The following is a 10,076-nucleotide window of genomic DNA, read 5'->3' as shown; positions in this document are numbered from 1 at the left end:
AAAGTCTGTTTTGGGTGTTTTCTCGAGAAACTCAAAGGTGAACCACTGATTTCATGTGATTTTTCATGCTTTAATGCAGGAAAAATGTCCTTGCATGGTCATTTTTTAGCCAAAAATCTGAATGGACTGATTAGATTGATTAATTTCAGGCTAAAATACACAAAAAAAAATAGAGAAACTTTTAAAAGGAAAAGGGTTATTCAAGAACCTACCTTGTTTCTGATCGATCCTCAGTTGAAGAAGTCGCCCGCATGGTTGAATCCAAAGTTCGGCTGCTTGTGGATGCCATCTTTCGCTCGGATGCTCAAAAATTGTGAGAATTTTTTTTTTTGGAAAAGTGGCAAAAATAGCTCTAATTAAAGTGATTTTTCCCTTTTTAGGGATAACAACAATTTCAAAATGCCCTAGTGTCATTAGCAATCTCGATAGTGCATTTAGGAGTCTTAAGAGTGTCATTAGTAGTCTTTAGCTGATATGTCCTTAACAATTGCATGTGTCGGTAGGAGTTCAGGTCACAGGTACCCGCTTCTTGATGTTTGTCACCAGTGGCGGAGCCATGGGTGGGCGGTCGCCCACCCCAAAATTAGAAACCAAAAAAAATTCATAAAATGTCAGGTATAATATCAGTAATTGTTTTTTGCACATTATCCAATAATTTTGTTACTTTACCTTATATTTTTACATACATTAGCTTAAAAGAGTCTTTGATTAACCCATAAATGAATTGATTCAGACCTAAATTCACATGGGTCTGGACTGTAGTCCGACCTGTATGCAGCCTTAGACTCTCTCTTTCGCTCTCTCTATATGTCTCTCTCCCTCTGCCACCAAGGCCGAAATAGAACAGGAGAAGACAACCATCTCTCTCTCTAAAACCGATGGCCTGCACCATCAATTTTCGGTGTCTAAATGAAGGGCTGGGAGACCAGAACAGCAACAAGCGGAAGAGATCACCTGCCGATGACGGTGGTCAGCCCCTCACCATGGAGATCGATGACCACCTATCTTCGAAGAGGGCAGCCCTCCCTTCCGCCGAGGACCCAGACAGACCCACCTTCGGCAAGCCCACCTACGATGGAGTCATCGTTGGGAACTTCTGGCATTATCCATGAGACCCGAAGTCTGCCCACCCAACGAAAAACTTCTGGCTCCGCCACTGTTTGTCACTAATGATAATCAGATTGACCTTAACAATTCATGGATGGTCGTTAGTAGTCCATGAATTGTCGTTAGCATTTTTATTTTGTTTGAGACCTTTAGGACTTCCAAGAAGCCCCAGAAGCTAACTTTGTAAGCATTTATGCTATTTCTTTTCAGTTTTACATTCATAAATTGCATTAAAAAAAAAGCAAAAAAAAAAAGTCTGGGATATGTTCGTAAAGCTTGATCTCGAGCAAGTTCTTACTCCCTATAAATCACTTATCCCTTCAGTAAGCAAAAGTGTTCAAGGTTCGCTAGAGACATGCCAAGGTTGCCATGCCTAAAGAGAGGTGCTTCTTGAGATGAAACCAATGCTTCAGAAGATGCATGTGTAAAAAAATCCATGACTTCGTGAGTCCTCCTAGAACAATGAATACCACAATGCAAAGAGTGAAGCAACCCCTAAGTCGCATCCTGAACTAGTGAGACAAGTTGTGATTGCTCATTATATTCCGGTAATCTTCCCATAAAGCTTTTAGAGTTAGGCATGGAACCTCACAACGAGCTGTTCTCGACCATTGAGCACCACCGATCAGATTCCTCTGAGTTGTTCTCTAATCATCATAGGGCTTGGTATTTAGGAAAAATTGGTTTTGAACCTACTCACCCATGGAGGAGAGTAAAGCCTCAGGATCTTGATACACTCGTCTAGAGTGATAGTCAACTCCCCCATGGGAAGCCAAAAGGTCTATGTACGAGGGTTCTACCTCTCTACCCAAGGCAGTAACTAGCTTGTCATTTACATGGAAGTCATAAAGACTAATTGCTCACTGAAGATGATACTCTGATAAATATTATCGATGTATGGAAATGAATTTAGTGGCCCATAAACAAAATCAGCGTGGAGAAGCGTTAGAGGCTACAAAATGCCTTGTGTTCTGCCCATAAAAGGATTCAGAAAGAAAAAACCACAAGAACAAGAAAAAAATGAAACATAAAATAAAGCATCATATCAGATTACTTTCTTAGACCCTGTGATACTCATGCACCAGGCGCAAAAACACATCATCTTTCTCGATCTTCACCATGATTGAAAAGCTGAAGGTGTGCATAAACAAGGTAGAATTTTTATATCACTACAAGAAAAATGCTAATTAGCGACCAAAATTTTTGACGGCTTTTCCATCGCTATTTGTAAAATTAGCGATGGAAAAAAATTCTGTCACGAATTCGTAGCTTAATAGCGACGGATTCATGACGGAACAATTTTGTGTCAAGATCCGTCGCAACTTAGCGATGAATCAACAACAAAAAATATTCGTTTCTAATCCGTCGCTAATTAGCCATGAATTTTAAGACCAAAAAATTTCATAGCTAATAGCTAATTTTGTAGCTAATTTTCATTTAAACCCGCCAAACTTGGGCGCGAAATTCTCTCTCTATCTCTCTCTCGTTACAGAGTGGCTTGGGATGTCGATGGTGGTGGTGGACCACTTCGATCGGCTTTCTGACTTTGTGCTGCTCCTCATCCTGAACAAGCTAGGGGACGTCAAGGCCCTCAGCCGCTGCTCTGTCGTCTCTGAGCGCTTCGCCTCCCTCCTCCCCCAGGTCAACTCCATCATCGTCTGCATCGACTGCATCATCTCCGACGACGACGATGACGACAACAACGACCCCTCCCCCAGCGGCGGCACCAAACCGGGCGGCGTCCTCACCCACCTCGCCAAGCTGCTCCTCGGCAGCATCCTCCGGCCGATCCAGGCCATCCAGCAGATGATCCGCCCCAAGCGCGTCATCCTCGCGGAGGTCTCCTACCACTCCCCCTGCGAGGTCCTCTGCCGGCTCCGCATCGAGCTCCCCGATGGTGAGCTCGGCGTCGACGACGACGCCCTCCTCAAGTGAAAGGCCGAGTTCGGGAGCTCACTCGAGAGTTGCGCCATCCTCGTCGCCCCCTCCTTCCGCCGGTGGCCCGCTGCTGGCGACGATCTCCCTGTCGATCTCGCCATTGAAAACGAGAGGGACCTCAATTGCGGCCCCAAGGACCAGGGAGGCATCCCAGAGTCGTTTTACATGAACGGCGGGCTGAAACTGCGCGTCGTCTGGACGATCACCTCGCTGATCGCTGCCTCTGCCCAGAATTACCTCCTCCAGCAGATCGTGGCATAGCATCTGATGCTCGATAGCCTGGTTTTCACGATGTCGACAGACAGGGGATGCTCTGCATGGGGAAGAAGCAGCTCGCAGAGTTCTGGATTTAATCATGTACAGAGTGTTCAACTGTAACTTGTCGATTGAAGTTTTTTCTTTGTCCATTTTTTCCTGTTTTATTGCAGTTAAGTTTTGGACAATCAAGTTGACGCAGGACTTAGATGAGCTTGGCTCATCTTTTGCAGCTTTTAGAAGCTCGAAGTTCTTAAATTGTAAAGCAGTTTTAATCCATTCTCTGCCCCAGTGGAGGATTTTGGTTTTGGATTTAGTTGGCAGCATGCATCTGTTGTACCTGCCTCATACTGCTCATTGCTTGTTCACTGATCAAGCCTCCACTGCTTCCAGAAACATAGCCACAAGACCTTTAGATTGTCCTATCAAAGTTCAGATACTAGCAGTTCTTCCTTATACATCAAGTGGGTCACCTTTCTTATATTTTTCTATTTTTTTATGATAAATTTTATGGATTTTTATATTTAAATTTCATTTATGTTTCAGGGTCACCAACAATTTGGGTATCGGATGGATGTCATTCAGTGCATCTATTGAACTTACCTGACGTAAGTGCTTCTGCTGATGAGATTCATGAGAATGAAGCAAGCAAAAAGAAATTTTTATGTTTCTCAGGTTTCAATCAAACTTACCCCATATTTATACAATTTTTTGATATCATAATTAGTCAGATGTCACTGCTTTTAATCTGAAAGACTATCATCCATGTATTTCCTGGGCTTGGAAATGTTCCAGAGGTAGTTCTGTCCCTTTTCATCCATAATGATCCATGTCATATTCAAAGCATATTGCTGCGTATATGGCCTTTGTTCTCAAGTTTCAAAAGCAAATCATTTTCATGAGTTTAATGCATAAGCAAGCATGCATTGCAGATAGAACAAATGTGGGTTTTATTGTCATCCCATGCACTTCATTGTTTAGTTTTTTGAAATGAGTGTGACTTAAAATAATCTTAAACTGCTCCATTGTCCATGCTTTTTATGGTTAACTGCGTAAACGAGCCTTAGTTTTTGTTGTTGTATGCCTATATTGCTATGAAGCCAGAGATATGCTCCACTGCCAATTCCTTGCAGAAATATGATTGGATCAGAAACATTAGGATTCGTAGTCGCTACCTACTTTTTTTGTTTCTTCACTAGGGAAAACCTCCATGAGAAAGTCCTAATATGAATTGATTCTTGGTCAAGGTTTGTATTGCACTTTTGGCAGAATAGGCAATTGTTATCTTTGAGGAATAATCTTTTCAGGAGTATGTATCTTGTTTTTTGATATTCTAATGTCAATTGTTTGAAGTCTGCAGAGGCGAACCAACCCCTACTGCGACTCCACTTTTCCGTCTGTTTCTCCAATTGAATGTCAGAAAGGAAGGAGGATTGTCACGGTTAAGGCCGCCTCTATGTCAGAGAGCATCGGTGGGAGCTTATCTTTGCCGGCGAAAGAGGTATCCAATAGCATGGTTGAGACCTTGATTCTTGGATCTCTCTTTGGTCTTTGGTATCTCTTCAATGTCTGCTTCAATATCTACAACAGATAGGTGATTTTATATATTTTTTAAAACTACTTTTTGGTTTCTAACGATTCTTTGTGGTCTATTCAGAATCATCTAACTTAACCTTGATACAATAGAAATTTTTGTTGTGTGAAAAATTCTATTTTTTGTGTTAATGTCTCCCAGATTCTACTTTTGTTTCCTGTTGAGAATTTGACATTTTTTAAGTTCTGCAACTATCTTCATCAAGTCACTCCATTTGCATGTCTGTCATAGAATAGGGCCGTTACTTCTCAATCTCATGACATGTCATGACTGATTATTGGAAATGTATAACCATTTCCTTCCAAAAAGTTCTGGGGATGATTTAAAAGTTACTTAGTACATTAGTACTCTAGGATGACTTATATTAGATGAACTTGCTGAGCTGATTATGGATGTTAGCATTGGTGGACCAATAAAAGAAAATCTCATGGTTTGGAATTCTATGCATGACTCCCAATAGTCATACTATTAGGTGGCACCAAGGACAGAATTCTCTCAACCTTTTTATTGTGTGGTGTGTGGTGTAAACAAATTATACTTAGTTGTTTCCTCAAGTACCTTTATCTCAGCAACCTGACACCATATCAGTTACTACCTTTAATATATTTAATTCAGGAATGTTCAACTATGCTAACCTTCATAAAATAACTTAGTCAAATATGAAAATGCAATAATAGCATGAAGTTGCAATGTTTGAAACAGTTCCACATCCTTGCATTATCAAGCTTGATGGAGAATTGGGTAAGTCCCATATGTCCAGGAATTTAATACCTGTGATTGTAAAAAGCATGGGATCCTTTGAGTTTGTTTGGAAGACATGAGAAAGAGAACCCAGATAACTGAATGAAACAGGAAATTCACATGTTGCCAGGTCTTAATGCAACAAATAGTTTTCCTTTTAAAAATGGCTTATCAGGTGCATGATCTATAATTGTGAGGGCTTGGAAATCTGGACTACTCTTCGGTATCTAAATACATATAACATATAATCATCTATAGTGAAAATAACTACTGTGGTTTGTTTTTCCTTTTTTAACTTGCAAGCAGCAGTTTTAGAATTTTCTAGTGCCTTATATTTTTAGATCACTATGAAAGTTTTTTGACAACCTTAGAACACATATGAGTCTGGTATTAGCATATATGAAAAAAATTTGACTGCCTTATAACACCTGGGATCCTTTATCATGTTTCTTTGAAATGTCTTGGGCAATTAACTCAACAATCATCTGAAAATTTTCTTTATTTGACAAGGTACTCGAAGGAAATACCAGATGCTTATGAGCGGCTGTTGCTTGATGCCATTGAGGGAGAGCGGAGACTTTTCATCCGAAGTGATGAACTTGATGCAGCATGGGGACTCTTCACTCCACTACTGAAAGAAATAGAAGAGAAAAAGATTGTGCCTGAGCTTTATCCATATGGTAGCCGAGGACCTGTTGGTGTTCATTACCTTGCAGCAAAGTACAAAGTCCGGTGGGGTGAACTCAGTGCAGAGCACCAACCAGAGTGATGCGACTATGCATGTTGTTGCCAAAAAAAGTTCTGATCATATGCTGCATATACTACTACAATATTCTTCATGGAAGTGGTTGCATATATCAGGAATAAAAGGATGAATTCTTTAATGGGTTAAAGATAACATGAACACATTCACTAATGAGCTGTGATTCATGAAAGTCTTGAGGCATTTTCTGTGATCTTTAGGTTAGTGTTATTATGTAATTTCCCATAACATGTAGGTTCGACTGGAAATTCTGAATGCTAAATGAATAATGCTGAAGAGTGCAGTTTGTATTTCCTTGTGTTTTTGTTTTTGTAGAGGCTTGTATAACGATTGTATAACCAGATTCGACCATTGTATAACGAGAAATCTTTCTCGATATTCATATTTCAAACAATTTTTTAAATTTTTTTAAATTAGCGACGGATCATGTCCGTCGCTAATCCATCGCTAAATAAGAACCGATTTGGTTTTGCGACGGAATTTAATCCGTCACGAATCCGCCACTAAATTAGTGACAGATTAAATTCTGTCGCAAAACCGAATCGGTTCTTAGTTAGTGACGGACATGATCTATCGCTAATTAGCGATAGATTAGTTTTGTCGCTATTTAGCAAATAGAATTATGTGATGGATGCTTTCCTTCACTAATCCGTCGCTAAACGAGTTTAGCGACGGATTTGCGATGGAAAGCATCCATCGCTAATCCATGTTTTTCTTGTAGTGTATTTTGAAAGCAGCAAGAAGCTTCAAAATTTAAAAATATGCAAAAATTGGTAAAGGCACAAGGATTGTCGTTAGCATATAGTAAAAAATGTCATCAATATAAGAGGTACAATCCTACTAGAATTCAAAGATTGAAACATGTTAACAATCTCCTAATGACACATGGATTGTCGTTGCCAGTTCTTTAATGACATGATTTGTTGTTAGTAGTTATCTTCCAAAATGGATCCAATTGCCCAAAAGGGTCTCTTTAAAGGCCAATCCATATATCTTTATGCATTTATATGCATCTCATGCATCACATTTTGCATTCTTCTAACATGTTATAGGAACTCAATTAACCCATTAGGAAACCTGCCCAGTCATGTCTTATAATCATCATATAGATAAACAAATTTTAGGTTCATAGGTTATCCCACAGATTAATGGAGTAATCTAAAACCCATTTGACGAGCACATAAACTATCTTATCAACCATTTTCTCTAAAGCATGTTTGGACTAAGAATATCATTTCAAATTTCTTTGTCATATTATGATATTTTTTTCCAAAAATCTTCTCTCTCACTTTGTCTTTTAGAGGAAGTCTTTGTCTCTTGCAAACTTGTCAATTGCCTTTCGTTCGATCTCACATGACAAAACACTTGTTTTATCCTTTATCCAACCTTGCTCAACAAAGACTTCTTGTTCATAGTAACTGAGTTCAAAGGAAAGCCCTCATGTGAAATGAGGTACTAACTTAGTCTTTGGTTCAACCTCGTTTGGCAAAACCTCTCTACCCATATAGATAAGCATCATAGAGAGACCCTTGTGCTAAGTTGTGTATATACCTTTAACTACCACTTTCACCGTCAGACATCAATGTCTTTTTCTTTTCACAAGACTTTTTCAAATAGTATAATGTGAGACCCAATATTTTGCTCTTTTAAAAAACAGTGTTCTACTTTCTTTGTTGTCAATCGAGCTTCGCACACTCAACAACAAAAAGGGTTATCTATAGACATCCCAATTTTGACATAGTCATTTCATAAGATCAAGATCATATGTTTTTGGCTCATTCTAAAGTAATGCTAACGTCAATCTCAATTTTGGGTATCAAAATGACTTCTTCAAGGTTTTTGTCCAAATAATAAGTTAAACTAAAGGATCTTAGCTTTCAAACAAATTAAAAATTAGATCAATCTAATACCGTAATCAAAAGTTATGACCAAAACAATCTATGAAGTGTCATCTACAGACAATGAATTGTCATTAGCAGTTGACCTAAACCATGATGTGTCATCAATATTTTACTAATGATACATAGATTATTGTCAGTGACCAGCTAAATTTAGGATGTGTCATCAACATTTTCCTAACGATACATAGATTGTCATTAGCAATATGTACCGTTTGCAGCTCATTTGGTCCAAAAATGTGTGCCATATAGAGATAAGCCTTCTAGAGCATTATCCTATCTCATAAATTTGTAAGATATCATTCAATGAACCAAACCCTATTTCGAAAATACTTACTATCCATCTTCTCTCTTAATCCTAGGCCAAGAAACCTTTAAGAGACTTCCTAGATCTTAGTCAATCAAGTCATGCCATCTCACTTTTGGACAAATCTCAATCTTCAGATCCTTGATACATAGGAACCATGCTAGAATCTGCCAAAAAATCTATAAATAGAGGGTTCAATTTCCTCAATTAAGCATCTTACATTTGAGATCTAGAAGTGCTCTTACCCTACAAAAATCCATACTTGTCCTAGCCTTCTAGACCTAGCATCTTAGCCTAGTTAAGCCTGTAATATTTAGAAATTATGATAAATATTATTTATTGAAACATAAAAAAAAATGTAATTTATTTTTTTTTGTGATTTTTGAGTTTATGGTTGCATTCATATCGAAATTTCAAGAAGAACAATATTGATTTCGTTTAAAACTGAGTTAAAATGAGTTTAGAGCGTTCTCAACAAGTCATGGGGGCATCAGAGTAATTTCAAAAAATTTCAGGGACAGATATGACCTGGGGGTCATAGTCGCCTATGCTTAGGTTGACCAGCAATCAAATATTTATGTATGACAATTCTATTTTTTTTCATAAATATTTTCTTATAATTTTTCTTTTTTTAAATTCTTTTTTTTTAATATATGAAATATAAAAGGACCTAGTTTCACTAACTAGGTTAAGACCTAGTTAGTGAAACCAGCCCCTAAACCTAACTATACTAGATTAGATTTAGACTAGATTTGGATTGGATCTAGCTAGGATCCAATAAAGACCCATATAGCCACTCCCAAAACAACTCATTGTTTTCCCCTTGGATTTCAAAAGGAGAATACATATTCACTTCCCTCCCTCTACTTGCCCCGTTTACATGTGTAGGCCCTCCCTTGTCACATGTCATCACCCCATACCCCTCCCATGGCTATAAATACCCATGTCTCTCCCCATTTTTACCTCATTCCCTCACTCTCACTCGTATGCACCCCACTATCCCATTCTCTCTTCCTCTCATCTCTTTTGGTGGTTGCAACCACCATCTCAGCCACCTTCTCCCAGCCTCTTCCTTCTTCTTGATCAGCCACCACCTTAGGTGGTGGTGCTGACCCCAGCCCAGCCTTCTTCTCTTTCCCTTTTTGCTACCTCAACCAGCCCCTCCACCACTATTGGTGGTGCTGCCTATCCAATGTCCTAGCCAATGTCACCATCCGCTCATCTTGCCGCCACTCACTTCTACCACCATCTCTAGTCATCTCACCACCATTGCCTCTCATTCTAGCTGATAACCGCCACATTGATCTGGATTGTTTGTGTCACCCTACCTGCAACATTACAACAAGAAATTGCTTCACCTTCGTAGAAATTTTAGAGCATCTTTGAGGTAGGTATTCTTACGCATATTGCTTGGGATTATGTGAGATTTAAAATATATATTTGTTTGTAATGCATACCTTTATCACACAAAAT

General features: G+C 39.0%; 1 pseudogene; it reads left to right on the top strand.

Annotated features, from left to right (window-relative positions):
* Nucleotides 1–2,610: 2,610 nt before the first annotated feature.
* On the top strand, nt 2,611–3,042 carry LOC149847156 (F-box protein At5g46170 pseudogene; annotated as a pseudogene).
* The last annotated feature ends 7,034 nt before the right edge of the window (nt 3,043–10,076 follow it).

Source organism: Nuphar pumila, chromosome 2 (genome assembly GCF_984573655.1).
Source record: "Nuphar pumila chromosome 2, dmNupPumi1.hap1.1, whole genome shotgun sequence".
Lineage (NCBI taxonomy): Eukaryota > Viridiplantae > Streptophyta > Magnoliopsida > Nymphaeales > Nymphaeaceae > Nuphar > Nuphar pumila.
Note: the sequence above shows the minus strand (reverse complement) of the source record. Positions and strands in the feature narration are given on the sequence as shown.